Here is a 25,508-nt window from a genome sequence, read left to right on the forward strand (position 1 = left end):
ATTGCAGGAGCAAGATCAGAGAAGCTTGAGCCCTAGAGGGTAGGGATTTTGTTAAAAGGAGTTTGGCAGCAGTGGGATTCGAACCCATGCCCCCAAAGAGACTGGAGCCTTAATCCAGCGCCTTAGACCGCTCGGCCATGCTACCCATAAAAAATGAACACGTTATTGACTAAAATCGGGTGGGACATTCCATGCTCTGCATTCATTGCTTGAGCTGGAGGCCTCAGAACTCTAAACTACAAGTATTCACCACTTTATCCATTATAAAAGGTAGTTGAAGTTTCACGGAGATGGCCAAGATGCCACCTTATGTGTTTCAGTCCTCTTTCTGAGGCAGCAGGTGGTGGTCACTTTACACTTGAGAGTGGACTTTGGGTGCAGCATTCTGTGGCAAGTTCACTTGGCACTCTGCTGAAAAGTGTGCCAGCTTTTCATTAGTACTGCTTGTTTTTTGGTGTCCACACTTAAAGTGTTAATGTGGAATCTAGCTTACAGGAGAGGTAATCACGTTCAGTTGGACTTGTTTTGTAACGTTGACAAGATTTCACTAGTCATCTCATCAGAAGTGTGCCCTTTTGGAAGACTTCTCAACCAAAGCATGCAATTTCCTAATGCTGCTGTTCTGAGATTCCAGTGTGTTGAGCAAGGAATGCCAGCAAAGTGCAGCAGAAACTTCAGAGACGCTTGAGCAATCAAGGATAGGCATTTGTTAAAAGAGCTTGGCAGCAGTGGGATTTGAACCCACGCCTCCAAAGAGACTGGAGCCTAAATCCAGCGCCTTAGACCGCTCGGCCATGCTACCTGTGAAAGTGCTCTTGCTAAGGACTAAAAAGAGGCATGACAGTCTACATTCCATGCTCTGCATTCATTGTTTGTATGTGACATGTACGTAACATGTATGGCATGTGTGTCATATGTATGTAACGTGTGTGACATGTATGTAACATGCATTCAACATGTATGTCATATGTATGTATAATCTGTGTAATATGTGTGTAACACGTATGTAATATGTGTGATATGTATGCCATACGTGTATTGTGTGTCATATGTGTAACATGTATGTAACATGTGTGTACCATGCATGTCATATGCATGCCATATGTGTGTAACATGTATGTAAGATATGTGCAACATGCATGTCATATGTGTGTCATATTAATGTAACATGTGTGTGACATGCATGGCATATGTGTGTAGCATGTATGTGATGTGTATGACATGTATGTTATATGTGTGTAATATGTGTAACATGCATGTGACATGTGTGTAAAATTGTGTCTAAATGGTGTGTAACATGAGTGTGACATGTATGTAACATGCATGCAACATGTATATCATATGTATGTAACATTTGTGTAATATGTGTGAACTATGTGTGTAATATGTAAGTAGCACGTGTGTCACATGTGTGTAACATGTATGTCATATGTGTGTAGTGTGTGTAGCATGTATGTAATATGTGCACAACATGCATATTATATGTATGTATTATGTATCAAACAAAACATGCAATGATTGCAGCTTTTCTAATGCTGCTAAAGCAGAGAGGTAAGTGTTTTTTGAGATTCCAGTGAGTTGGGAAAGGAACTGCAGTAAATTGCAGGAGCAAGATCAGAGAAGCTTGAGCCCTAGAGGGTAGGGATTTTGTTAAAAGGAGTTTGGCAGCAGTGGGATTCGAACCCACGCCCCCAAGGAGACTGGAGCCTTAATCCAGTGCCTTAGACCGCTCGGCCATGCTACCCATAAAAATGAACACGTTATCGACTAAAATCGGGTGGGACATTCCATGCTCTGCATTCATTGCTTGAGCTGGAGGCCTCAGAACTCTAAACTACAAGTATTCACCACTTTATCCATTATAAAAGGTAGTTAAAGTTTCACGGAGATGGCCAAGATGCCACCTTATGTGTTTCAGTCCTCTTTCTGAGGCAGCAGGTGGTGGTCACTTTACACTTGAGAGTGGACTTTGGGTGCAGCATTCTGTGGCAAGTTCACTTGGCACTCTGCTGAAAAGTGTGCCAGCTTTTCATTAGTACTGCTTGTTTTTTGGTGTCCACACTTAAAGTGTTAATGTGGAATCTAGCTTACAGGAGAGGTAATCACGTTCAGTTGGACTTGTTTTGTAACGTTGACAAGATTTCACTAGTCATCTCATCAAAAGTGTGCCCTTTTGGAAGACTTCTCAACCAAAGCATGCAATTTCCTAATGCTGCTGTTCTGAGATTCCAGTGTGTTGAGCAAGGAATGCCAGCAAAGTGCAGCAGAAACTTCAGAGACGCTTGAGCAATCAAGGATAGGCATTTGTTAAAAGAGCTTGGCAGCAGTGGGATTTGAACCCACGCCTCCAAAGAGACTGGAGCCTAAATCCAGCGCCTTAGACCGCTCGGCCATGCTACCTGTGAAAGTGCTCTTGCTAAGGACTAAAAAGAGGCATGACAGTCTACATTCCATGCTCTGCATTCATTGTTTGTATGTGACATGTACGTAACATGTATGTCATGTGTGTCATATGTATGTAACATGTGTAACATGTATTTCATAAGTGTATGACATGTATGTAACATGCATTCAACATGTATGTCATATGTATGTATAATCTGTGTAATATGTGTGTAACACGTATGTAATATGTGTGATATGTATGCCATATGTGTATTGTGTGTCATATGTGTAACATGTATGTAACATGTGTGTACCATGCATGTCATATGCATGCCATATGTGTGTAACATGTATGTAAGATATGTGCAACATGCATGTCATATGTGTGTCATATTAATGTAACATGTGTGTGACATGCATGGCATATGTGTGTAGCATGTATGTGATGTGTATGACATGTATGTTATATGTGTGTAATATGTGTAACATGCATGTGACATGTGTGTAAAATTGTGTCTAAATGGTGTGTAACATGAGTGTGACATGTATGTAACATGCATGCAACATGTATATCATATGTATGTAACATTTGTGTAATATGTGTAAACTATGTGTGTAATATGTAAGTAGCACGTGTGTCACATGTGTGTAACATGTATGTCATATGTGTGTAGTGTGTGTAGCATGTATGTAATATGTGCACAACATGCATATTATATGTATGTATCATGTATCAAACAAAACATGCAATGATTGCAGCTTTTCTAATGCTGCTAAAGCAGAGAGGTAAGTGTTTTTTGAGATTCCAGTGAGTTGGGAAAGGAACTGCAGTAAATTGCAGGAGCAAGATCAGAGAAGCTTGAGCCCTAGAGGGTAGGGATTTTGTTAAAAGGAGTTTGGCAGCAGTGGGATTCGAACCCACGCCCCCAAAGAGACTGGAGCCTTAATCCAGCGCCTTAGACCGCTCGGCCATGCTACCCATAAAAATGAACACGTTATCGACTAAAATCGGGTGGGACATTCCATGCTCTGCATTCATTGCTTGAGCTGGAGGCCTCAGAACTCTAAACTACAAGTATTCACCACTTTATCCATTATAAAAGGTAGTTGAAGTTTCACGGAGATGGCCAAGATGCCACCTTATGTGTTTCAGTCCTCTTTCTGAGGCAGCAGGTGGTGGTCACTTTACACTTGAGAGTGGACTTTGGGTGCAGCATTCTGTGGCAAGTTCACTTGGCACTCTGCTGAAAAGTGTGCCAGCTTTTCATTAGTACTGCTTGTTTTTTGGTGTGCACACTTAAAGTGTTAATGTGGAATCTAGCTTACAGGAGAGGTAATCACGTTAGTTGGACTTGTTTTGTAACGTTGACAAGATTTCACTAGTCATCTCATCAGAAGTGTGCCCTTTTGGAAGACTTCTCAACCAAAGCATGCAATTTCCTAATGCTGCTGTTCTGAGATTCCAGTGTGTTGAGCAAGGAATGCCAGCAAAGTGCAGCAGAAACTTCAGAGACGCTTGAGCAATCAAGGATAGGCATTTGTTAAAAGAGCTTGGCAGCAGTGGGATTTGAACACACGCCTCCAAAGAGAATTGAGCCTAAATCCAGCGCCTTAGACCGCTCGGCCATGCTACCTGTGAAAGTGCTCTTGCTAAGGACTAAAAAGAGGCACGACAGTCTACATTCCATGCTCTGCATTCATTGTTTGTATGTGACATGTACGTAACATGTATGTCATGTGTGTCATATGTATGTAACGTGTATGACATGTATGTAACATGCATTCAACATGTATGTCATATGTATGTATAATCTGTGTAATATGTGTGTAACACGTATGTAATATGTGTGATATGTATGCCATATGTGTATTGTGTGTCATATGTGTAACATGTATGTAACATGTGTGTACCATGCATGTCATATGCATGCCATATGTGTGTAACATGTATGTAAGATATGTGCAACATGCATGTCATATGTGTGTCATATTAATGTAACATGTGTGTGACATGCATGGCATATGTGTGTAGCATGTATGTGATGTGTATGACATGTATGTTATATGTGTGTAATATGTGTAACATGCATGTGACATGTGTGTAAAATTGTGTCTAAATGGTGTGTAACATGAGTGTGACATGTATGTAACATGCATGCAACATGTATATCATATGTATGTAACATTTGTGTAATATGTGTGAACTATGTGTGTAATATGTAAGTAGCACGTGTGTCACATGTGTGTAACATGTATGTCATATGTGTGTAGTGTGTGTAGCATGTATGTAATATGTGCACAACATGCATATTATATGTATGTATCATGTATCAAACAAAACATGCAATGATTGCAGCTTTTCTAATGCTGCTAAAGCAGAGAGGTAAGTGTTTTTTGAGATTCCAGTGAGTTGGGAAAGGAACTGCAGTAAATTGCAGGAGCAAGATCAGAGAAGCTTGAGCCCTAGAGGGTAGGGATTTTGTTAAAAGGAGTTTGGCAGCAGTGGGATTCGAACCCACGCCCCCAAAGAGACTGGAGCCTTAATCCAGCGCCTTAGACCGCTCGGCCATGCTACCCATAGAAATGAACACGTTATCAACTAAAATCGGGTGGGACATTCCATGCTCTGCATTCATTGCTTGAGCTGGAGGCCTCAGAACTCTAAACTACAAGTATTCACCACTTTATCCATTATAAAAGGTAGTTAAAGTTTCACGGAGATGGCCAAGATGCCACCTTATGTGTTTCAGTCCTCTTTCTGAGGCAGCAGGTGGTGGTCACTTTACACTTGAGAGTGGACTTTGGGTGCAGCATTCTGTGGCAAGTTCACTTGGCACTCTGCTGAAAAGTGTGCCAGCTTTTCATTAGTACTGCTTGTTTTTTGGTGTCCACACTTAAAGTGTTAATGTGGAATCTAGCTTACAGGAGAGGTAATCACGTTCAGTTGGACTTGTTTTGTAACGTTGACAAGATTTCACTAGTCATCTCATCAAAAGTGTGCCCTTTTGGAAGACTTCTCAACCAAAGCATGCAATTTCCTAATGCTGCTGTTCTGAGATTCCAGTGTGTTGAGCAAGGAATGCCAGCAAAGTGCAGCAGAAACTTCAGAGACGCTTGAGCAATCAAGGATAGGCATTTGTTAAAAGAGCTTGGCAGCAGTGGGATTTGAACACACGCCTCCAAAGAGAATTGAGCCTAAATCCAGCGCCATAGACCGCTCGGCCATGCTACCTGTGAAAGTGCTCTTGCTAAGGACTAAAAAGAGGCACGACAGTCTACATTCCATGCTCTGCATTCATTGTTTGTATGTGACATGTACGTAACATGTATGTCATGTGTGTCATATGTATGTAACGTGTGTAACATGTATTTCATAAGTGTATGACATGTATGTAACATGCATTCAACATGTATGTCATATGTATGTATAATCTGTGTAATATGTGTGTAACACGTATGTAATATGTGTGATATGTATGCCATATGTGTATTGTGTGTCATATGTGTAACATGTATGTAACATGTGTGTACCATGCATGTCATATGCATGCCATATGTGTGTAACATGTATGTAAGATATGTGCAACATGCGTGTCATATGTGTGTCATATTAATGTAACATGTGTGTGACATGCATGGCATATGTGTGTAGCATGTATGTGATGTGTATGACATGTATGTTATATGTGTGTAATATGTGTAACATGCATGTGACATGTGTGTAAAATTGTGTCTAAATGGTGTGTAACATGAGTGTGACATGTATGTAACATGCATGCAACATGTATATCATATGTATGTAACATTTGTGTAATATGTGTGAACTATGTGTGTAATATGTAAGTAGCACGTGTGTCACATGTGTGTAACATGTATGTCATATGTGTGTAGTGTGTGTAGCATGTATGTAATATGTGCACAACATGCATATTATATGTATGTATCATGTATCAAACAAAACATGCAATGATTGCAGCTTTTCTAATGCTGCTAAAGCAGAGAGGTAAGTGTTTTTTGAGATTCCAGTGAGTTGGGAAAGGAACTGCAGTAAATTGCAGGAGCAAGATCAGAGAAGCTTGAGCCCTAGAGGGTAGGGATTTTGTTAAAAGGAGTTTGGCAGCAGTGGGATTCGAACCCACGCCCCCAAAGAGACTGGAGCCTTAATCCAGCGCCTTAGACCGCTCGGCCATGCTACCCATAGAAATGAACACGTTATCAACTAAAATCGGGTGGGACATTCCATGCTCTGCATTCATTGCTTGAGCTGGAGGCCTCAGAACTCTAAACTACAAGTATTCACCACTTTATCCATTATAAAAGGTAGTTAAAGTTTCACGGAGATGGCCAAGATGCCACCTTATGTGTTTCAGTCCTCTTTCTGAGGCAGCAGGTGGTGGTCACTTTACACTTGAGAGTGGACTTTGGGTGCAGCATTCTGTGGCAAGTTCACTTGGCACTCTGCTGAAAAGTGTGCCAGCTTTTCATTAGTACTGCTTGTTTTTTGGTGTCCACACTTAAAGTGTTAATGTGGAATCTAGCTTACAGGAGAGGTAATCACGTTCAGTTGGACTTGTTTTGTAACGTTGACAAGATTTCACTAGTCATCTCATCAAAAGTGTGCCCTTTTGGAAGACTTCTCAACCAAAGCATGCAATTTCCTAATGCTGCTGTTCTGAGATTCCAGTGTGTTGAGCAAAGGAATGCCAGCAAAGTGCAGCAGAAACTTCAGAGACGCTTGAGCAATCAAGGATAGGCATTTGTTAAAAGAGCTTGGCAGCAGTGGGATTTGAACCCACGCCTCCAAAGAGACTGGAGCCTAAATCCAGCGCCTTAGACCGCTCGGCCATGCTACCTGTGAAAGTGCTCTTGCTAAGGACTAAAAAGAGGCATGACAGTCTACATTCCATGCTCTGCATTCATTGTTTGTATGTGACATGTGCGTAACATGTATGTCATGTGTGTCATATGTATGTAACGTGTGTAACATGTATTTCATAAGTGTATGACATGTATGTAACATGCATTCAACATGTATGTCATATGTATGTATAATCTGTGTAATATGTGTGTAACACGTATGTAATATGTGTGATATGTATGCCATATGTGTATTGTGTGTCATATGTGTAACATGTATGTAACATGTGTGTACCATGCATGTCATATGCATGCCATATGTGTGTAACATGTATGTAAGATATGTGCAACATGCATGTCATATGTGTGTCATATTAATGTAACATGTGTGTGACATGCATGGCATATGTGTGTAGCATGTATGTGATGTGTATGACATGTATGTTATATGTGTGTAATATGTGTAACATGCATGTGACATGTGTGTAAAATTGTGTCTAAATGGTGTGTAACATGAGTGTGACATGTATGTAACATGCATGCAACATGTATATCATATGTATGTAACATTTGTGTAATATGTGTGAACTATGTGTGTAATATGTAAGTAGCACGTGTGTCACATGTGTGTAACATGTATGTCATATGTGTGTAGTGTGTGTAGCATGTATGTAATATGTGCACAACATGCATATTATATGTATGTATCATGTATCAAACAAAACATGCAATGATTGCAGCTTTTCTAATGCTGCTAAAGCAGAGAGGTAAGTGTTTTTTGAGATTCCAGTGAGTTGGGAAAGGAACTGCAGTAAATTGCAGGAGCAAGATCAGAGAAGCTTGAGCCCTAGAGGGTAGGGATTTTGTTAAAAGGAGTTTGGCAGCAGTGGGATTCGAACCCACGCCCCCAAAGAGACTGGAGCCTTAATCCAGCGCCTTAGACCGCTCGGCCATGCTACCCATAAAAATGAACACGTTATCGACTAAAATCGGGTGGGACATTCCATGCTCTGCATTCATTGCTTGAGCTGGAGGCCTCAGAACTCTAAACTACAAGTATTCACCACTTTATCCATTATAAAAGGTAGTTGAAGTTTCACGGAGATGGCCAAGATGCCACCTTATGTGTTTCAGTCCTCTTTCTGAGGCAGCAGGTGGTGGTCACTTTACACTTGAGAGTGGACTTTGGGTGCAGCATTCTGTGGCAAGTTCACTTGGCACTCTGCTGAAAAGTGTGCCAGCTTTTCATTAGTACTGCTTGTTTTTTGGTGTGCACACTTAAAGTGTTAATGTGGAATCTAGCTTACAGGAGAGGTAATCACGTTAGTTGGACTTGTTTTGTAACGTTGACAAGATTTCACTAGTCATCTCATCAGAAGTGTGCCCTTTTGGAAGACTTCTCAACCAAAGCATGCAATTTCCTAATGCTGCTGTTCTGAGATTCCAGTGTGTTGAGCAAGGAATGCCAGCAAAGTGCAGCAGAAACTTCAGAGACGCTTGAGCAATCAAGGATAGGCATTTGTTAAAAGAGCTTGGCAGCAGTGGGATTTGAACCCACGCCTCCAAAGAGACTGGAGCCTAAATCCAGCGCCTTAGACCGCTCGGCCATGCTACCTGTGAAAGTGCTCTTGCTAAGGACTAAAAAGAGGCATGACAGTCTACATTCCATGCTCTGCATTCATTGTTTGTATGTGACATGTACGTAACATGTATGTCATGTGTGTCATATGTATGTAACGTGTGTAACATGTATTTCATAAGTGTATGACATGTATGTAACATGCATTCAACATGTATGTCATATGTATGTATAATCTGTGTAATATGTGTGTAACACGTATGTAATATGTGTGATATGTATGCCATATGTGTATTGTGTGTCATATGTGTAACATGTATGTAACATGTGTGTACCATGCATGTCATATGCATGCCATATGTGTGTAACATGTATGTAAGATATGTGCAACATGCATGTCATATGTGTGTCATATTAATGTAACATGTGTGTGACATGCATGGCATATGTGTGTAGCATGTATGTGATGTGTATGACATGTATGTTATATGTGTGTAATATGTGTAACATGCATGTGACATGTGTGTAAAATTGTGTCTAAATGGTGTGTAACATGAGTGTGACATGTATGTAACATGCATGCAACATGTATATCATATGTATGTAACATTTGTGTAATATGTGTGAACTATGTGTGTAATATGTAAGTAGCACGTGTGTCACATGTGTGTAACATGTATGTCATATGTGTGTAGTGTGTGTAGCATGTATGTAATATGTGCACAACATGCATATTATATGTATGTATCATGTATCAAACAAAACATGCAATGATTGCAACTTTTCTAATGCTGCTAAAGCAGAGAGGTAAGTGTTTTTTGAGATTCCAGTGAGTTGGGAAAGGAACTGCAGTAAATTGCAGGAGCAAGATCAGAGAAGCTTGAGCCCTAGGGATTTTGTTAAAAGGAGTTTGGCAGCAGTGGGATTCGAACCCATGCCTCCAAAGAGACTGGAGCCTTAATCCAGCGCCTTAGACCGCTCGGCCATGCTGCCCATAAAAAATGAACACGTTATCGACTAAAATCGGGTGGGACATTCCATGCTCTGCATTCATTGCTTGAGCTGGAGGCCTCAGAACTCTAAACTACAAGTATTCACCACTTTATCCATTATAAAAGGTAGTTGAAGTTTCACGGAGATGGCCAAGATGCCACCTTATGTGTTTCAGTCCTCTTTCTGAGGCAGCAGGTGGTGGTCACTTTACACTTGAGAGTGGACTTTGGGTGCAGCATTCTGTGGCAAGTTCACTTGGCACTCTGCTGAAAAGTGTGCCAGCATCTTCAGGGAGGTGGAGCTACACAAGATGGCGCCACACACCAGCTGAACGCCGTGGCCAAAGGCGCATCTCCCCCGGCGAGCTGAAAGCATGCTGTGCTAATTGCTGACATTGCCTATACCTATGCCTACGCTATTGAAGTAACTGAAGCAACGGATGTGTGGAGCCTAAATACCTTGCTGTCGGTGGAGCCAGACATAGAGACCTACGTACCCTCATGGTAAGAAGCCTAGAACTTGCCAGACGCGGAGGAGCGGAGGAGAAGGAGTGAGGGAGATTAGCGGACGGAGGTCCGCTTCCGGAGTTCCAGACCCAGGACGTGATTGATTGACTACGGAGGCGTTTGTTCGCTGAGACTTCCCCCTAGTGAGAGAGAGGAGGGTGAAGGATCCCGTGACATCCAGAGGGAGAGGACGCTGATGCGGCTGACGGTGAGAGGGTTCTTGAGGGGGTAGGGAAGAGAGAGAGCGGCTGTATTCTGTGGCTGTGTAGACGAGCAGACTGTTAGACCGAAATTACTCCCCCCCTGCCTCTCCCATGCCCCGTGGATTGCTTCGAGAGGTTTGCTGCATTGGATTATTCCTCTGAGAATTGCCTTGGGTCTATGGTGGATATAGAAATCAGTTCATGCCCAGGTTCATATAACTTGTCCCTCTAAGTATTAAGAATTAAGCTGGATGAAAGATCTGTGACCTGTCTGATGTACTGGGGCTAAGTGAGTGGTGATCCCGATCGGATGCTGGAAGCGGCGTGGATTCCCCCAAACAAAATACTTACCTCAGCAGACTGTATGAAGGCTCTGGGTGATAAAATACTTTGAGAGAGAACACGATAGAGTTTTGGAGGAACTTGAAATAAAGACATTGTATGAGTTACAAAAAAGAAATATAATGCTATTAAGTCAACTACAAATAGAGAAAGTGTGACCCTAGGAGGAAATATTGGACAAGAGATATTGGACAGGCTCTTGTACCCCCCCCCCTCCCCCCCTTTTATCTTTTTTCTTTTTTTTTTTTTTTTTTTTTTTTTTTTTTTTTTTTTCTGGACATTGAGTTGAATAGATATAGATATTAAGATGTATGTGCTGGAAATCCCTTCTCTCTCTCTTTGTTACAGCTGAAGTTAAGAATTAGTGGACACTGCTTTTTCGTCTGTGTAGAGAATAAGAGACTAAGATTAGACTGGACTAGTGCGTACATCTGCAAACCAATATAATACCCTACCTTTTTTTCCCCTTTTTCCTTATTGTCACGGTATTATTACCTGTATCCCCCCCCCCTTTTTTTTTTTTTTTTTTTTTTTTTTTCGGGGGTAATAAAAGGGATATAGGGTCTGGACTAAAAAAAAAAAAATGTTTCAGTAGGGAAAGGGGAGGAAAAGAGGGAAGGAAGGAGAAAAAAGAGAAAGAAAAAGAGATTTTTTCTTTATTGCACTCTATGCACCTTTTTTGCAATTTTTCTCTGCACTCTACTCTTCTTTACACTTTTTAACATTTTTGTAGGTTTTGCATTTTTTTGTAAAAAGTTTTTTTTTTTTTTTTTTTTTTTTTTTACTTTTTTGCTTTTTTTTTGCTTTTTTGTTTTACTGAGGAACTCGCTTCCTGCATATTTTGGTAAATTCACCACCTCTAGCACTTTTTGCACTTTGTGCATCTTTTTGCACTTCATGCACTTTTTTGCATCTATTTTAGGGAAAGAAGAAGAAAGAAAGGAAGGAAAATACTCCCCCCCTTTTTTTTTTTTCTTAAGAGTGAGGATACACAATATACATAAAATATAAATTTTTTTTTTTTTTCACCTGTTGCTTTAATTGCACTTATTTATTTATTTTCCCTTTTTTTTTTTTCTTTTTTTTTTTTTTCTTTTCTCTCCCTTTTTTTTTTTTTTTTTTTTAAGCACTTTTTTACTGAGGAACTTGTTTCCTGCATTTTTTGGCAAATTCACCACCTTTAGCACCTTTTGCACCTCGCGCTTTTTTTTTGCACTTCATGCACTTTTTGCATCTATTTTAAGGAAAGAAGAAGAAGGGAAGGAAAATCCTCCCCTTTTTTTTTTTTTTTTTTTTTTTTTTTTTTTTAAGTGTGAGGGTATACAATATACATAAAATATAGTTTTGGAAAATTATATAAAAATTGAATAATACTGTGAATGTATTGTAACTGAAAACAGATTTGAATATAAATACATTGAGGGAAGTGGAGAGGGAAGGGGAAAAGAAGGGAAATAAATAAGGAAAGAGTGCGCTCCCCAGGAGGAGTTATAACTGGGGGGTGACTAGGTTGGTAATAGAATTAAATAATACTAACACTTATTGACGTAAATCTGAAATATTAAATTGAAGGGGAAGGGGGGAGGAAGGGATAATGGTAAGGAGGGGAGCCAAAGCGGGACAAACAGAAAGCGGGAAAGGGAACTCTATAAAAACTTATATGGCCCAGGGCAGAGTAGACCAGAGGGAGGAAAGGGAGGCTGAAAGGGGAGAAGAAACATCACCCTTCCATGAAGAAGAGATAAATAAAAAACTTAATATAGAGGAAAGTACAACTCCACAGAAAAGCTTGAAAGAACGACATCAACAAAAAGAATCAGGAAAGACGTGGGAATTAGAAAAAGAAGGAATCAACCCCCATTCACTCCCCACTAAACAGGATATGGCAGAAATGATGTCACATCTGGAAGGGATGATTAAGGGAGAATTAAAGGCAACCCGTGCAGATATCCAAAACGTATTAAAAAGGGTAGAAGACTCGGAAATACAATTAGAAGAGCATAAAAAAGCTATTTCGGAACTACAAAAAAGGGCGGATATGGACTGGATAGAAATGAGAAATATCAGATATAAATTAGAAGACCAGGAAAACAGGAACAGGCGTAATAATTTAAGAATCCGTGGCCTACCAGAATCCGTGAAAAGCACTGAGTTGGAGACTGTGCTTCGAGAAGTCTTTAATAAAATAATGAAAAAAGAAATAACATCTCATATAGCTTTTGATAGAATACACAGAATTCAAATAAGGGAGAAGTCAAGACCCGAGACGGAGAGAGATGTGATTGTGAGGTTCACTCAATACGAAACAAAACAACAAATTCAGCAAGATGCAAGAAGATCTGAAACTATTAAATATGAAGGAGCTACGTTGCTTTTCTTTTCTGACCTCTCACAAGAAACATTGAGCCGGAGAAGGGCACTGAAACCCCTAATAAATCAACTACAAGAGAAGAAGATCACTTATAGATGGGGCTTCCCCGCATGTCTGATAGCTAAAAACCAAGGGATATCAGCCATTTTAAGATTCCCAGAGGACCTGAAAGAATTTTGCAATAAACTGAATATACCATGTGTTAATATAGAAAACTGGGAGAAAAAACCCCTAGACTGGACGAAATTAAGAGAACAACCCTGGAATAGAGTGTAGGGCCTCTCTTCCTCTCCTTCCTCTCCCTTTCTCCTTCGTTGTATAGGGGGAGAGGGGAGGGGGGTGGAAGAGGCAAATAGGGGGGTAAATAAATAATAACAGGTTAATGAGAAGGAATAGGGGAAGAATAGTAAAGGGGTAGGAAGGGGGAGGAGAGGGGAAGGGGGAAGAGAAGAAGATCACTTATAGATGGGGCTTCCCCGCATATCTGATAGCCAAAAACCAAGGGATATCAGCTACCTTGAGATTCCCAGAGGACTCGAAAGAATTCTGCAATAAACTGAATATGAAGTAAAAAGAATAAAGATTTTGGGCAAGGATGAATTTGAGTAGGCTCGCTAAGAGGGGAGGTATGTGCCGGGGGCTGGGCGGTGCACGCGTGCTCCCCCGAGACCACAACCGAAAGGGGGTGAGGCTCGGGGGACCACGCGGGCACTTATACTCCCTCAAGGAGGTCCAACCAGGGCTGGGGTCTAGTAAATAGGCACTAGCCTGGAGGACGATAACATTGATATTCAATGTGCAAGGGGTGGGGGGGTGGGAAGGGAGGGAGGAAAATATTGGGGGGGGGGAATATGTTGTTGTTTCACATTTATTAATGAAGGGTGTACCGACTGGATCGATCTAGGTAAAAAATATATGTTTATTTTTGTTTTTGGCTTCATGATGGAATGTTTATGGTGGGCTATAACCAATCTCCATGAAAGATGGCCCCGTTGAAGATTGTTACATATAATGTTAGAGGGTTAAATAGTCCCAATAAGAGATATCAGATTTTGCAGGAGTTGAAAAAATGGTCATCAAATATTGCTTTCCTACAGGAAACTCATTTTAAATGGTCCCATAATAGTGGTCTGAAGTCTAAAAATTATCCAACTTGGTTTCATGGATATTCCTCTAGCAAAAGGGCAAGAGGAATTGCTATTGGGTTTGACAGAAATACCCCCTTTACTTTAAAGGATATGGAATCGGATTCTGAAGGGAGATATTTATTTATCAAAGGTTTGATTTTTAATAAAATGTATACGTTGGCTTGTATCTACTGCCCTAATTATCTCCCCTGTCCCTTCTTGGGGAAAGTGCTGAATAAATTAGAATGTTTTAAGGAAGGGGGGGTGATTATGGCAGGGGACTTTAATTTTGTATTTGATCCAACCCTGGATGCCCAACCCCCATCCCTACGCTCAGAAGGTAAATACCTAAAGATAATTAAACGAAAACTACATCGACAGCAACTAGTAGAGGTGTGGAGAATTGCGCATCCAGGGGGAAAGGATTTTACATATTACTCCCAGGTACATCACTCTTACTCAAGAATCGATTATATCCTCTTGGACCATCAGCTTTTGGAGGGGTTAAAGAAAGTAGAAGTAAAATCTATAACTCTCTCTGATCATGCCCCAGTTATGGCTGTTTTGGACCTGGAGGATATACCGATTAGGCAAAGAGTATGGAGGTTGGATGAATCCCTCTTGCATGACCATAAAATATTTGAAGCTTTGGAAAGAGATATGAACTTATTTTTTAAAGAAAATAATGTAGAAAATATTGCACCAACTGTGTTGTGGGAGACCCATAAGGTATACATGAGAGGGAGATTGATAGCAGAAGCAGCTAAGAGGAGGAAAATAAGGTCAACGCAAAAATCACTGATTTTACAGGAAATCCAGGAGTTGGAACAGTTACATAAAGGATTAAATGACCATAAAATAATGGACGAACTTATGGGAAAAAGGGAGGCACTGAGAGACATACTGGAACAGGAAACCAGGCAGGCCTTTTTAAAGTCCGCTAAAAGACAATATGAATTTGGTAATAAACCGGGGAGAATCCTGGCAGAGGTAATTAAACCTAGAAGAAATTTTAATTATATCGCAAAAATTAAAGATAAGAAGGGAGTAATGAAATATGCAACAAGGGATATTAGTAACATCTTCTCAGAATACTACCAACTACTGTATAAGGTAAATGGTAACCAGGACCCCAAGGATAAACAAAAGAGAAGGGAAAAAATTGAACAATATCTCCGGAAGATAGATCTACCGAGGATAGCAGAGGAGGATGCTGGTATGCTCGATAGGGATATCTCTAAGGAGGAAATAGAAAGAGCAATTAAGGATAGTAAGAATGGGAAGAGCCCAGGGCCCGATGGATACACATCATTATACTTTAAAAAGTTTTTGGGACCTTTAACACCTTATTTCCATCAGTACATGAACTCAATAGGGGAAGGAAGGGAGATACGGAAGGAAGCTTTGGGGGCCTTTATAACTATATTAGCAAAGGAAGGGAAAGACCCAACATTATGCTCTAGCTTTAGACCTATTTCTCTGATTAATGAGGATGTAAAAATTTATGCAAGGATTTTAGCCGAGAGGCTGAAACAATATATGCCAGATTGTATAGAAGGAGATCAGGCAGGTTTTGTACCTGGAAGGGAGGCGAGGGACAATATACTGAGGACAACCCTCTTAATGCAGGAAGTTAAGAAGAAGAAGAAGCAGTCTTCCCTTTTCCTATCGGTCGATGCGGAAAAGGCATTTGATAGGTTAGAATGGGAATACATGCTGCAGACATTATATAAATTTGGTTTAGGCCCAAGAATGCTGCGGTGGATAGAGGCCTTATACTCTAACCCTACAGCTCAGATTCAGGTGAATGGGACCCTATCAAATTCTTTTGGGCTATATAATGGTACACGTCAGGGATGCCCATTATCTCCTTTACTTTTTGTATTCTCCTTGGAACCTCTTTTGGTTTCTATAAGAGCGAACCAAGGTATTGAGGGAATAAAAGTATCAGAGAAGGAGCATAAGATATCTGCATTTGCAGATGATATTATGCTCTATATAACGAATCCCAAACAGTCCCTTCCTAGGATCTTGCAGGAGTTGGAGGAATATGGGAATGTTTCGAACTTTAAGATCAATAGAGAGAAAACTGAGATATTAAATGTCTATTCCTCCCCAGAGGAGAGAAGAGAACTTAGAGCTCTTTTCCCCTTTGTGTGGAAAGAGAAGGGCCTGAAATACTTAGGAATATACTTATCGACATCAGTTACAGATTTATATCAAGATAATTATCTCCCTCTTTTAAATAAAATTAAACAAGATCTTAAAGGTTACCCTGCACACAGACTGTCATGGTTTGGCAGGATAAACGTAATTAAAATGATGATTCTGCCAAAGGCTCTATATGTCTTTCAGAGCCTCCCGATAAATATCCCAGGGGCCTATTTTAGAATTATTAAATCCCTGATTCAGAAATTTATATGGAACAAAAGAGGAAGTCGCGTTTCTTATAAGGTAATGAATAGGCCTAAGGATAAGGGAGGGGTATCTCTCCCAGATTTTCAAAAATACCATTCAGCAGCGGTAATGAGGAGGATTTTGGATTGGGTTTACAACGCTCCATTTAAAAAGTGGGTATCACTGGAAGATAATATGAGTAATGTTGTCCTGAGCCAGACCATTTGGATTCCAATGAAGTTTAGGGGTCTCTCTGGAAGAATATCCCCGATTACAATGGAAACATTAAGAACATGGGATGGGGTACTTAAAGGTACAGAAGGTCAAAACAACAATAGCCCTCTAATGCCCCTGTCAGGAAATAACTATTTTCCTCCAGGGAAAGAAAACAAAATGTTCCAGAAGTGGACGCATAGGGACATATTAAGGTTAAGGGATGTGTTAAAAGCAAATAGCTTATGCTCATTAGAGGAGATACGAGAGAAATACGGAAGAACACCATGGGATGGATGGAGATACAGACAACTCCAACATTTTGTTGAGTCCCTTCCAAAACCTCTCCGCTCGGGTGACAATTTAAACCCTTGGGAGAAATTGATTGACCGAGGAGGAGCGGGCAGACAGGGGATCTCTAAGATATATAGGACCTTAATATCTTTAATGGAGGATGAGGCGATACCGGCTTTTGGGAGGTGGGAAGGGGAATTGAATCAATCAATCCCAGAAAAACTGAAAGGGAAAGTTATAGACTATACCCACTCCACTTCAATAGATACGAAGATCCAAGAAATGAACTATAAATTATTGGTTAGATGGTATTATGTTCCATCGAAAATGCATAAGATTAACAAAGACTTATCACCCCTTTGTTGGAGAGAGTGTGGGAGGGAGGGAACCCATGCCCATATATGGTGGCAATGCAGTGCAATCCAGTTATACTGGGAAAAGGTGGTGGGTTTAATTAAAGAGATCGACGGGAAGGAAATAGAACTGGATCCCTGGAAATGTTTGTTTCACGCGGCCGAGGGCCCTAGGGAAAAATATAGAAGAGCATTAACTCCATTTTTGCTAAACGCAGCGAAAGTACTGATCCCGAGATACTGGAAAGTAAAGGAAACACCCGGGATAAGAGAATGGTTTAGGGAAATAGATAGATTGAGGATTATGGAAGAACTAATACATCTTCAACGGGGAGCCGAAATTAGATTCCAGGTGACTTGGAGGAACTGGATGGAATTTAGAAAATCCTCAATATATCTTGGAATTATGGGGGATGGAGAGGGCATCTAGGGGAGGGAGATAAGATGCATATACTTCATAGCCCCCTATAAAATTTTTTTATTTATTTTTTATAGGGGAGGGAGGAGGAGAGGAGGGAAGAAGGGAGGAGAAGGGGAAAGGATCCTTTCCCCCCCTTGGTTCTCCCCCTTTTTTTTTTTTTTTTTTTTTTTTTTTTTTTTTTTTTGCGTGGGGGGGAGGAGATGGGGGACCCCTTGTTCTGGGGCCCTTTAGGGGGTTTGTCGGGGGGTTTTTTTTTTTTTTTTTTTCTTTTTTTTTTTTTTTTTTTTTTTTTTTTTTTTTTTTTGTAGAAGGGAGTGGGGATGGAAGGAGAGGAATCCCCACCTTACACAAATCACAAATTGGAAGTAAGAAAAAGCGTCACGTGGGAGGGGTAATAAATATGGGTAAGATAAAATCACAAAAGGATAATTCTAAACACATGAAGAGAGGGGGAGGGGGCGGGCTTAAAACCTTTTTTTTTTTTTTTTTTTTTTTTTTTTCTTTTCCCTCCCTCTCTCTCTCCTCTTCTTCTTCTCCCCTTTTGGGATATTTAAGATCGATCCGGTTGGGCACCCAATGTGTACTTTTTTTTTTTTGACTGTTTGTTTTTATGTGAATGTTGAAAACACTGAAATAACATGAATGTTAGTCAAAGTGATTTTTAAAAGTATGTATAAGGAATATTTTGTACTGTTCTTTTTGTAAATGTGGAAAACGAAATAAACAATATTTAAAATGAATTTAAAATGAAAAGTGTGCCAGCTTTTCATTAGTACTGCTTGTTTTTTGGTGTGCACACTTAAAGTGTTAATGTGGAATCTAGCTTACAGGAGAGGTAATCACGTTAGTTGGACTTGTTTTGTAACGTTGACAAGATTTCACTAGTCATCTCATCAGAAGTGTGCCCTTTTGGAAGACTTCTCAACCAAAGCATGCAATTTCCTAATGCTGCTGTTCTGAGATTCCAGTGTGTTGAGCAAGGAATGCCAGCAAAGTGCAGCAGAAACTTCAGAGACGCTTGAGCAATCAAGGATAGGCATTTGTTAAAAGAGCTTGGCAGCAGTGGGATTTGAACCCACGCCTCCAAAGAGACTGGAGCCTAAATCCAGCGCCTTAGACCGCTCGGCCATGCTACCTGTGAAAGTGCTCTTGCTAAGGACTAAAAAGAGGCATGACAGTCTACATTCCATGCTCTGCATTCATTGTTTGTATGTGACATGTACGTAACATGTATGTCATGTGTGTCATATGTATGTAACGTGTGTAACATGTATTTCATAAGTGTATGACATGTATGTAACATGCATTCAACATGTATGTCATATGTATGTATAATCTGTGTAATATGTGTGTAACACGTATGTAATATGTGTGATATGTATGCCATATGTGTATTGTGTGTCATATGTGTAACATGTATGTAACATGTATGTAACATGTGTGTACCATGCATGTCATATGCATGCCATATGTGTGTAACATGTATGTAAGATATGTGCAACATGCATGTCATATGTGTGTCATATTAATGTAACATGTGTGTGACATGCATGGCATATGTGTGTAGCATGTATGTGATGTGTATGAAATGTATGTTATATGTGTGTAATATGTGTAACATGCATGTGACATGTGTGTAAAATTGTGTCTAAATGGTGTGTAACATGAGTGTGACATGTATGTAACATGCATGCAACATGTATATCATATGTATGTAACATTTGTGTAATATGTGTGAACTATGTGTGTAATATGTAAGTAGCACGTGTGTCACATGTGTGTAACATGTATGTCATATGTGTGTAGTGTGTGTAGCATGTATGTAATATGTGCACAACATGCATATTATATGTATGTATCATGTATCAAACAAAACATTCAATGATTGCAGCTTTTCTAATGCTGCTAAAGCAGAGAGGTAAGTGTTTTTTGAGATTCCAGTGAGTTGGGAAAGGAACTGCAGTAAATTGCAGGAGCAAGATCAGAGAAGCTTGAGCCCTAGAGGGTAGGGATTTTGTTAAAAGGAGTTTGGCAGCAGTGGGATTCGAACCCACGCCCCCAAAGAGACTGGAGCCTTAATCCAGCGCCTTAGACCGCTCGGCCATGCTACCCATAAAAATGAACACGTTATCGACTAAAATCGGGTGGGACATTCCATGCTCTGCATTCATTGCTTGAGCTGGAGGCCTCAGAACTCTAAACTACAAGTATTCACCACTTTATCCATTATAAAAGGTAGTTGAAGTTTCACGGAGATGGCCAAGATGCCACCTTATGTGTTTCAGTCCTCTTTCTGAGGCAGCAGGTGGTGGTCACTTTACACTTGAGAGTGGACTTTGGGTGCAGCATTCTGTGGCAAGTTCACTTGGCACTCTGCTGAAAAGTGTGCCAGCTTTTCATTAGTACTGCTTGTTTTTTGGTGTGCACACTTAAAGTGTTAATGTGGAATCTAGCTTACAGGAGAGGTAATCACGTTAGTTGGACTTGTTTTGTAACGTTGACAAGATTTCACTAGTCATCTCATCAGAAGTGTGCCCTTTTGGAAGACTTCTCAACCAAAGCATGCAATTTCCTAATGCTGCTGTTCTGAGATTCCAGTGTGTTGAGCAAGGAATGCCAGCAAAGTGCAGCAGAAACTTCAGAGACGCTTGAGCAATCAAGGATAGGCATTTGTTAAAAGAGCTTGGCAGCAGTGGGATTTGAACCCACGCCTCCAAAGAGACTGGAGCCTAAATCCAGCGCCTTAGACCGCTCGGCCATGCTACCTGTGAAAGTGCTCTTGCTAAGGACTAAAAAGAGGCATGACAGTCTACATTCCATGCTCTGCATTCATTGTTTGTATGTGACATGTACGTAACATGTATGTCATGTGTGTCATATGTATGTAACGTGTGTAACATGTATTTCATAAGTGTATGACATGTATGTAACATGCATTCAACATGTATGTCATATGTATGTATAATCTGTGTAATATGTGTGTAACACGTATGTAATATGTGTGATATGTATGCCATATGTGTATTGTGTGTCATATGTGTAACATGTATGTAACATGTGTGTACCATGCATGTCATATGCATGCCATATGTGTGTAACATGTATGTAAGATATGTGCAACATGCATGTCATATGTGTGTCATATTAATGTAACATGTGTGTGACATGCATGGCATATGTGTGTAGCATGTATGTGATGTGTATGACATGTATGTTATATGTGTGTAATATGTGTAACATGCATGTGACATGTGTGTAAAATTGTGTCTAAATGGTGTGTAACATGAGTGTGACATGTATGTAACATGCATGCAACATGTATATCATATGTATGTAACATTTGTGTAATATGTGTGAACTATGTGTGTAATATGTAAGTAGCACATGTGTCACATGTGTGTAACATGTATGTCATATGTGTGTAGTGTGTGTAGCATGTATGTAATATGTGCACAACATGCATATTATATGTATGTATCATGTATCAAACAAAACATGAAATGATTGCAACTTTTCTAATGCTGCTAAAGCAGAGAGGTAAGTGTTTTTTGAGATTCCAGTGAGTTGGGAAAGGAACTGCAGTAAATTGCAGGAGCAAGATCAGAGAAGCTTGAGCCCTAGAGGGTAGGGATTTTGTTAAAAGGAGTTTGGCAGCAGTGGGATTCGAACCCATGCCTCCAAAGAGACTGGAGCCTTAATCCAGCGCCTTAGACCGCTCGGCCATGCTGCCCATAAAAAATGAACACGTTATCGACTAAAATCGGGTGGGACATTCCATGCTCTGCATTCATTGCTTGAGCTGGAGGCCTCAGAACTCTAAACTACAAGTATTCACCACTTTATCCATTATAAAAGGTAGTTAAAGTTTCACGGAGATGGCCAAGATGCCACCTTATGTGTTTCAGTCCTCTTTCTGAGGCAGCAGGTGGTGGTCACTTTACACTTGAGAGTGGACTTTGGGTGCAGCATTCTGTGGCAAGTTCACTTGGCACTCTGCTGAAAAGTGTGCCAGCTTTTCATTAGTACTGCTTGTTTTTTGGTGTCCACACTTAAAGTGTTAATGTGGAATCTAGCTTACAGGAGAGGTAATCACGTTCAGTTGGACTTGTTTTGTAACGTTGACAAGATTTCACTAGTCATCTCATCAAAAGTGTGCCCTTTTGGAAGACTTCTCAACCAAAGCATGCAATTTCCTAATGCTGCTGTTCTGAGATTCCAGTGTGTTGAGCAAAGGAATGCCAGCAAAGTGCAGCAGAAACTTCAGAGACGCTTGAGCAATCAAGGATAGGCATTTGTTAAAAGAGCTTGGCAGCAGTGGGATTTGAACCCACGCCTCCAAAGAGACTGGAGCCTAAATCCAGCGCCTTAGACCGCTCGGCCATGCTACCTGTGAAAGTGCTCTTGCTAAGGACTAAAAAGAGGCATGACAGTCTACATTCCATGCTCTGCATTCATTGTTTGTATGTGACATGTACGTAACATGTATGTCATGTGTGTCATATGTATGTAACGTGTGTAACATGTATTTCATAAGTGTATGACATGTATGTAACATGCATTCAACATGTATGTCATATGTATGTATAATCTGTGTAATATGTGTAACACGTATGTAATATGTGTGATATGTATGCCATATGTGTATTGTGTGTCATATGTGTAACATGTATGTAACATGTGTGTACCATGCATGTCATATGCATGCCATATGTGTGTAACATGTATGTAAGATATGTGCAACATGCATGTCATATGTGTGTCATATTAATGTAACATGTGTGTGACATGCATGTCATATGTGTGTCATATTAATGTAACATGTGTGTGACATGCATGGCATATGTGTGTAGCATGTATGTGATGTGTATGACATGTATGTTATATGTGTGTAATATGTGTAACATGCATGTGACATGTGTGTAAAATTGTGTCTAAATGGTGTGTAACATGAGTGTGACATGTATGTAACATGCATGCAACATGTATATCATATGTATGTAACATTTGTGTAATATGTGTGAACTATGTGTGTAATATGTAAGTAGCACGTGTGTCACATGTGTGTAACATGTATGTCATATGTGTGTAGTGTGTGTAGCATGTATGTAATATGTGCACAACATGCATATTATATGTATGTATCATGTATCAAACAAAACATGCAATGATTGCAGCTTTTCTAATGCTGCTAAAGCAGAGAGGTAAGTGTTTTTTGAGATTCCAGTGAGTTGGGAAAGGAACTGCAGTAAATTGCAGGAGCAAGATCAGAGAAGCTTGAGCCCTAGAGGGTAGGGATTTTGTTAAAAGGAGTTTGGCAGCAGTGGGATTCGAACCCACGCCCCCAAAGAGACTGGAGCCTTAATCCAGCGCCTTAGACCGCTCGGCCATGCTACCCATAAAAATGAACACGTTATCGACTAAAATCGGGTGGGACATTCCATGCTCTGCATTCATTGCTTGAGCTGGAGGCCTCAGAACTCTAAACTACAAGTATTCACCACTTTATCCATTATAAAAGGTAGTTGAAGTTTCACGGAGATGGCCAAGATGCCACCTTATGTGTTTCAGTCCTCTTTCTGAGGCAGCAGGTGGTGGTCACTTTACACTTGAGAGTGGACTTTGGGTGCAGCATTCTGTGGCAAGTTCACTTGGCACTCTGCTGAAAAGTGTGCCAGCTTTTCATTAGTACTGCTTGTTTTTTGGTGTGCACACTTAAAGTGTTAATGTGGAATCTAGCTTACAGGAGAGGTAATCACGTTAGTTGGACTTGTTTTGTAACGTTGACAAGATTTCACTAGTCATCTCATCAAAAGTGTGCCCTTTTGGAAGACTTCTCAACCAAAGCATGCAATTTCCTAATGCTGCTGTTCTGAGATTCCAGTGTGTTGAGCAAGGAATGCCAGCAAAGTGCAGCAGAAACTTCAGAGACGCTTGAGCAATCAAGGATAGGCATTTGTTAAAAGAGCTTGGCAGCAGTGGGATTTGAACACACGCCTCCAAAGAGAATTGAGCCTAAATCCAGCGCCTTAGACCGCTCGGCCATGCTACCTGTGAAAGTGCTCTTGCTAAGGACTAAAAAGAGGCACGACAGTCTACATTCCATGCTCTGCATTCATTGTTTGTATGTGACATGTACGTAACATGTATGTCATGTGTGTCATATGTATGTAACGTGTGTAACATGTATTTCATAAGTGTATGACATGTATGTAACATGCATTCAACATGTATGTCATATGTATGTATAATCTGTGTAATATGTGTGTAACACGTATGTAATATGTGTGATATGTATGCCATATGTGTATTGTGTGTCATATGTGTAACATGTATGTAACATGTGTGTACCATGCATGTCATATGCATGCCATATGTGTGTAACATGTATGTAAGATATGTGCAACATGCATGTCATATGTGTGTCATATTAATGTAACATGTGTGTGACATGCATGGCATATGTGTGTAGCATGTATGTGATGTGTATGACATGTATGTTATATGTGTGTAATATGTGTAACATGCATGTGACATGTGTGTAAAATTGTGTCTAAATGGTGTGTAACATGAGTGTGACATGTATGTAACATGCATGCAACATGTATATCATATGTATGTAACATTTGTGTAATATGTGTGAACTATGTGTGTAATATGTAAGTAGCACGTGTGTCACATGTGTGTAACATGTATGTCATATGTGTGTAGTGTGTGTAGCATGTATGTAATATGTGCACAACATGCATATTATATGTATGTATCATGTATCAAACAAAACATGCAATGATTGCAACTTTTCTAATGCTGCTAAAGCAGAGAGGTAAGTGTTTTTTGAGATTCCAGTGAGTTGGGAAAGGAACTGCAGTAAATTGCAGGAGCAAGATCAGAGAAGCTTGAGCCCTAGGGATTTTGTTAAAAGGAGTTTGGCAGCAGTGGGATTCGAACCCATGCCTCCAAAGAGACTGGAGCCTTAATCCAGCGCCTTAGACCGCTCGGCCATGCTGCCCATAAAAAATGAACACGTTATCGACTAAAATCGGGTGGGACATTCCATGCTCTGCATTCATTGCTTGAGCTGGAGGCCTCAGAACTCTAAACTACAAGTATTCACCACTTTATCCATTATAAAAGGTAGTTGAAGTTTCACGGAGATGGCCAAGATGCCACCTTATGTGTTTCAGTCCTCTTTCTGAGGCAGCAGGTGGTGGTCACTTTACACTTGAGAGTGGACTTTGGGTGCAGCATTCTGTGGCAAGTTCACTTGGCACTCTGCTGAAAAGTGTGCCAGCTTTTCATTAGTACTGCTTGTTTTTTGGTGTGCACACTTAAAGTGTTAATGTGGAATCTAGCTTACAGGAGAGGTAATCACGTTAGTTGGACTTGTTTTGTAACGTTGACAAGATTTCACTAGTCATCTCATCAGAAGTGTGCCCTTTTGGAAGACTTCTCAACCAAAGCATGCAATTT

The 25,508-nt window shown here is 40.3% G+C and overlaps 18 non-coding genes across 18 annotated transcripts; all 18 read right to left on the minus strand.

Annotated features, from left to right (window-relative positions):
• Positions 1-63: 63 nt before the first annotated feature.
• Positions 64-145, minus strand: TRNAL-AAG (transfer RNA leucine (anticodon AAG)). The gene has a single exon. It is a non-coding gene; the product is annotated as a tRNA-Leu (tRNA).
• A 575-nt stretch (positions 146-720) lies between these two features.
• Positions 721-802, minus strand: TRNAL-UAG (transfer RNA leucine (anticodon UAG)). The gene has a single exon. It is a non-coding gene; the product is annotated as a tRNA-Leu (tRNA).
• Positions 803-1,662: 860 nt separating this feature from the next.
• Positions 1,663-1,744, minus strand: TRNAL-AAG (transfer RNA leucine (anticodon AAG)). The gene has a single exon. It is a non-coding gene; the product is annotated as a tRNA-Leu (tRNA).
• A 574-nt stretch (positions 1,745-2,318) lies between these two features.
• TRNAL-UAG (transfer RNA leucine (anticodon UAG)) lies at positions 2,319-2,400 on the minus strand. Its single transcript has one exon. It is a non-coding gene; the product is annotated as a tRNA-Leu (tRNA).
• An 882-nt stretch (positions 2,401-3,282) lies between these two features.
• TRNAL-AAG (transfer RNA leucine (anticodon AAG)) lies at positions 3,283-3,364 on the minus strand. The gene has a single exon. It is a non-coding gene; the product is annotated as a tRNA-Leu (tRNA).
• A 1,515-nt stretch (positions 3,365-4,879) lies between these two features.
• Positions 4,880-4,961, minus strand: TRNAL-AAG (transfer RNA leucine (anticodon AAG)). Its single transcript has one exon. It is a non-coding gene; the product is annotated as a tRNA-Leu (tRNA).
• A 1,538-nt stretch (positions 4,962-6,499) lies between these two features.
• TRNAL-AAG (transfer RNA leucine (anticodon AAG)) lies at positions 6,500-6,581 on the minus strand. Its single transcript has one exon. It is a non-coding gene; the product is annotated as a tRNA-Leu (tRNA).
• A 575-nt stretch (positions 6,582-7,156) lies between these two features.
• TRNAL-UAG (transfer RNA leucine (anticodon UAG)) lies at positions 7,157-7,238 on the minus strand. The gene has a single exon. It is a non-coding gene; the product is annotated as a tRNA-Leu (tRNA).
• An 882-nt stretch (positions 7,239-8,120) lies between these two features.
• TRNAL-AAG (transfer RNA leucine (anticodon AAG)) lies at positions 8,121-8,202 on the minus strand. The gene has a single exon. It is a non-coding gene; the product is annotated as a tRNA-Leu (tRNA).
• A 573-nt stretch (positions 8,203-8,775) lies between these two features.
• On the minus strand, positions 8,776-8,857 carry TRNAL-UAG (transfer RNA leucine (anticodon UAG)). Its single transcript has one exon. It is a non-coding gene; the product is annotated as a tRNA-Leu (tRNA).
• An 875-nt stretch (positions 8,858-9,732) lies between these two features.
• Positions 9,733-9,814, minus strand: TRNAL-AAG (transfer RNA leucine (anticodon AAG)). Its single transcript has one exon. It is a non-coding gene; the product is annotated as a tRNA-Leu (tRNA).
• Positions 9,815-19,095: 9,281 nt separating this feature from the next.
• Positions 19,096-19,177, minus strand: TRNAL-UAG (transfer RNA leucine (anticodon UAG)). Its single transcript has one exon. It is a non-coding gene; the product is annotated as a tRNA-Leu (tRNA).
• Positions 19,178-20,070: 893 nt separating this feature from the next.
• On the minus strand, positions 20,071-20,152 carry TRNAL-AAG (transfer RNA leucine (anticodon AAG)). The gene has a single exon. It is a non-coding gene; the product is annotated as a tRNA-Leu (tRNA).
• A 573-nt stretch (positions 20,153-20,725) lies between these two features.
• TRNAL-UAG (transfer RNA leucine (anticodon UAG)) lies at positions 20,726-20,807 on the minus strand. The gene has a single exon. It is a non-coding gene; the product is annotated as a tRNA-Leu (tRNA).
• An 882-nt stretch (positions 20,808-21,689) lies between these two features.
• Positions 21,690-21,771, minus strand: TRNAL-AAG (transfer RNA leucine (anticodon AAG)). The gene has a single exon. It is a non-coding gene; the product is annotated as a tRNA-Leu (tRNA).
• A 576-nt stretch (positions 21,772-22,347) lies between these two features.
• Positions 22,348-22,429, minus strand: TRNAL-UAG (transfer RNA leucine (anticodon UAG)). The gene has a single exon. It is a non-coding gene; the product is annotated as a tRNA-Leu (tRNA).
• Positions 22,430-23,353: 924 nt separating this feature from the next.
• TRNAL-AAG (transfer RNA leucine (anticodon AAG)) lies at positions 23,354-23,435 on the minus strand. Its single transcript has one exon. It is a non-coding gene; the product is annotated as a tRNA-Leu (tRNA).
• Positions 23,436-24,965: 1,530 nt separating this feature from the next.
• TRNAL-AAG (transfer RNA leucine (anticodon AAG)) lies at positions 24,966-25,047 on the minus strand. Its single transcript has one exon. It is a non-coding gene; the product is annotated as a tRNA-Leu (tRNA).
• Positions 25,048-25,508: the final 461 nt, after the last annotated feature.

The sequence above is a fragment of the Lithobates pipiens genome, unplaced genomic scaffold (assembly GCF_037356315.1).
Source record: "Lithobates pipiens isolate NorthernLeopardFrog02 unplaced genomic scaffold, aLitPip1_a1.2 Scaffold_28, whole genome shotgun sequence".
Lineage (NCBI taxonomy): Eukaryota > Metazoa > Chordata > Amphibia > Anura > Ranidae > Lithobates > Lithobates pipiens.